This window comes from Geospiza fortis, unplaced genomic scaffold (genome assembly GCF_000277835.1).
Source record: "Geospiza fortis unplaced genomic scaffold, GeoFor_1.0 scaffold112, whole genome shotgun sequence".
NCBI classification, from domain to species: domain Eukaryota; kingdom Metazoa; phylum Chordata; class Aves; order Passeriformes; family Thraupidae; genus Geospiza; species Geospiza fortis.
The window spans coordinates 19,686,368-19,690,826 of NW_005054298.1; the positions used below are offsets into that span (position 1 = coordinate 19,686,368).

The 4,459-nt window shown below is 43.5% G+C and overlaps 1 protein-coding gene across 2 annotated transcripts in view; it reads right to left on the reverse strand.

Moving 5' to 3' along the window:
- The window catches only part of CHN1 (chimerin 1), a 90,100-nt gene that overhangs the window by 29,097 nt on the left and 56,544 nt on the right, over window positions 1-4,459 (reverse strand). The window lies entirely within an intron of this gene.

Consider the following 4,459-nt stretch of genomic DNA (forward strand, 5'->3'; position numbering starts at 1 on the left):
CAGCAGCCCGGGGGACCCGCGGGAAGCGGCTCTCCCCGAACCCCCCGTGTGACGTGGCCTGTGCACCAGGGCGTACGGCCAGGAGCGGGTAATGCGACCGCTGATGGATACCACTCTTCCCTTAAAATTACGTTTTTCAGTACTTTTCGTGTGAAAACATGCTCACCGATCTCACATCTTGTAGGGAGGTTAACACGAATGTCACCCCAAGTTCATTGCAGCGCTCCATCCAGCAAAGACCTAAACCCCCTACTGCTGCTGACGCCTCTCTTTACAAATTTACAGATCTTGATAGAAGGTGAATGGCCACAGTCTCCCACTGAAATGAAACCTGAACTTCGGACGGATACAACTGACGATGAAATGTGCACAGGGCAGTCTGGTTCTGGCCAGCCCTCACACAAACTATTCCACACAACCATTAAAGCCTTGACCTCAACTACCACGGAGCCAGACCCAAGGGGCTCCCGAAGGAGCAGGGCAGACTGTGCCATACCCACCGGAGCTGCCCACCGGGGCAGCCCGGCTCCCTGCAGCTGAGCGCTGCCAGCCGGCAGGGATCACCGCGATGGCCACTCTGCCCCTTGCCTCCTGGCGCTCTCCAAGCATTTGTGATCTGTCTTTGCCAGAGACAGCAAGAACGGACCCTTGATCTGAGCACAGCGAAGCTTTACAGCGTGGGGCTGGGTGAGATGCAGGGCGCCAGGGACCTTTCCCTCCCTGCCTGTGCAGAGAGCGGCGCGCAGCCCTCCCTCCCCCTGCACAGCCTGCCGCACTGCTACCGCTCTCCCTGCTGCAGCCGAGGTATTTTTATCTCTCCTGAGTCAGAAACCGACGACAAGCACAGTTTGTCACAAGCTTCTGGATGGAATTGGTATGTGCTTTGCAGCTGGATCACAGTGTTCCAGTTCAGCACAGCCCTGACAATACAGCTGAGATTAGTGCTCACTGGGAGCCTCTCTTCTGTTCCCTTGTGTGGCCACCCATAACCTTCCCGACAGGTTTTAACAATCTGCTGGGTTTCAGCATAGGGTCATGGTGCAGAGATTAAGGATCAAAGCTGGTGCTGCACTAAACACTAGTCTGCAATACAGCTAATAATTGAAACACTGATCTCCTGATCATACAGGAGAATGCTGTCAGGCATTACTGGCTGCTCATACAAGGGTCTGACTCAGTTCCTGGTTTCAATACAGGCAGGAGGCTGCTTGATCCATCCTATAAAGAAATACTTTTCCAACTACTACCTCAGTCTGCTTGTCTTGCTTTTAACCACCGCCTTCTAATGCAGGCGAATGCTCCTCTGGCATTTTTCTGTCCATCACTGCAAGTGTATTAACACTCCATGGCAACAGAAGATCAAGAAAACGGAGATGACAAAAACTAACACTATCTACACGAAGTGTGAAAATAGCATGGACTCGGGGGAGCAGCCCTTTTTCCCTTTCCTTTCCTTTCCTTTCCTTTCCTTTCCGCTAAAGTCACTTCATGGTTTAATTCCCAAGAATTAAAGATGCAAATCCTCATGGAACAAGGTGGACCTACACCTGCCCCAGAGGAGTCATCCTCTCCAAACAACTATGAGTGACAACAGGCTCAGGAAGTGCATCATGATTTCTAAAAATGTTTCATTACACTTTTCTCTGCAACCCAAAATTCCTCTTATTTTTTAAGGGAAAAAATGCATCACCAAAGCTTCATATTGGAAATAAATTCTTTGAAAATGGAATTTGTTGAAAATAAATAATGCAGTGATTTTCAACAATAAATTTACTATCAGAATCAACTCATTATTTTGTGTAATTCCACTTAAGAAGCAAGGTAAAGCAGGTTGAATTCCCCTTTCAATCACTCTAGAGCACATATCTGGGTTTTGGCATACTTACTCCTTAATTGTCAGCTTCCCTTTTCCTAATTCTGAGGAACTGAGTTATTTCCAATGGCACTTTAGAGTCATGCTAGTAGAAACAGATCTCTGGATCCTGGAAAATTAAATCTAAGAATGCCAATAAAAAGGTAAGCAAAACTGCCCAACAGGGAAAGGTCCTATCTCATGATTGTAATTATGAAAATGTGTTATAATCTGGAAGGTAGTTATATGATTATGAATTTTAATTTTAACATGGCCTTGTGTTACAGTACTCTAACAGAGACTGCTTATTGGTTTGACATAAATCAGCTTCCCATTGTTCAATGTACAGCATTTTCTGCTGTTTACAAATAAAGGAGTCCTGGGCTCACCACCTACCCTCACAGCCATTTGCCTGGGCTATATGCTCTACAGCAGCGTACACCAGAAACAGAGATTCAAACAAAGTTAAAGCCATAAAGCTAGCAACTGAAAAATTAAAATTTATACAACTGCTTGTAGATGACACAATTTTATAATGGGTATGCTCATTCTTCTGCCATTGCCTAACTTTGGGTGTTTGGCTTTGCAAAGCAATGCTTTTCTTTACACACACCAAATCCCTTATTTCAAAAACCAAACAGAAGAACGAAATTTCTGTTGTACACACCTTCCTGACATCAGTTTGGGTCATCAGGCAGGTCCAGATCTTTAACTTTTTAGTATGTGAGATAACAAAGTAAGAGAGAGGGAGCCACTGTCCTCAGGCAGCCCTAGTCACTGCAGAGATGAGTCAGCCCTGAGAGCAAACCAGTGAAGTCAGGGACCTGGGGCTTAACTCAAATCCTGCAGGAAGCGATCAAGCTATCCACTCCCAAGGCACTCTCCTGCTCCAGACTCTCTGTGCTGTCTCTGGTGCCTGTAGCCTGCAGGTCCTGCTCCTCTTCTTACACCTTGGGCTGGCTTTTGATTCACTGCCTGCTCTCCACCAGTGCCTCCTGCACTCCCACCTGCCAGCAAAGTCTCCTCTCCAGAGCCTTTCATTTTCCAACAAATTATCTTTGTAACTTGCTCTGCCTGAAGATACTGTCTGCTACATACTGGATGAAAAAGAGGTAAAAATCTGAAGAGGAAAGTAATTTACTTTCCTAACTCTTAATTTTTTTAAAATTTTTTTATTTTATTTTTTTTAGCAATTGTGTGTGACAAACATTTGCAATCACAATCGCACATGCAGGGAGGAATATGCTGGGCAGACTCCATGAGGAAGGAAACTGCAAGGCTGTTATTCTTAAATTTAATTTCAGGACGTGATTTCACAGGACTGAGGTGAACTGAAAATGGAATGACTGGAAGCAACAGCTGAGCAACTTCTCAGCAGAGCATGCAACTAGAGCAGCCTTGGTCCTGTACATTTTAGTGATTTAAGCACTAAAAAGTCAAACTCAGCAACACAACAGCCTTTAAACCATGACATCTGTTTAGAGGTTCTACAAGTTACATATAGACTGAAGTTGGGGGGGGGGGAAGGAATAAAAGACTGTAATGTGCTATTTCAAATGTTCCCATTTGTTGCAAAACCTCAGCTGTAGGAGTGGTTCAGTCTAGGCCCTGCTGGGACTCCACTTTCTTTACTTTCCCCTGGAGTAGTCCTTCAGGGTGCAGGAGAAACAGCTGTTCTCTGGAGCACTATCTGCTCTCAGTGTGAGCTGGATAATGTATGCGTATTTTCTGGTACTAATCTCCCAATCAGTAAGTCTGATTATGAAGCCTTCACAGAATTGATTTAAAAGTCATCTACGACTTGCAGTAAATTCCAATTAGTCACTCTCTGAAAGACACATTATGTAAGTTTAATCCAGTCACACAGTTCAGTCAACATCGAACAAATTATCTTTCTAAAAAGGGAAATCAATGCATTCCCATTTGTTGAGTAAGAAAGTGAAATTACTCCAGGAAAAAAAACAAACCCAAAACCAAACCCCAACCAAAACAGAAAAATTCAAGTAATGTTAAGACCACAGGTCCTAGAATTACCAGATTAGAGTTGATCAGTTGATCCTGAAGCCCACATGCATTTCCAATACAATGGAATGTTTCGTTTTCTGAGCACCTGGCTCCACTCTCAAACACATAATCATGTTTTCTTCAGAATGCATGCGTAATACACTGCAGGCTTTTCATTCTCAAATGGTATTTTCATGTTGTTATGACTAAATATGCCTTTATTATTTCAGAATGTATATAAAATATAATCCCTTCCCTGTATTTTAATAATAACCAGCAGTTATATTGCATGCATTTTTAAAAACATCAAAGATGATGCCTTACTGTACATGTATCAAGAAACAAGACACTTGGTTTACTACGCAGAGAGCCACTGTACATTTTGCAGTATTCTGTTTCACTGTAGCTAACTTAGCCAAATGCATATGCTCAGAAAATCCTTGCTTGTATGAACACTTTATGAGCATATTTTATGGCTTCAGTACATGATTTTCAAAAGCTAATCAGTCGGATTGTGAAACTGAGCCCAATTTCCTCAGTGCTGCTCTTAGTGGAAGTTTGTTCCAAGCTAAATATAACTTTCCCAGTCATATCTTTCATAGG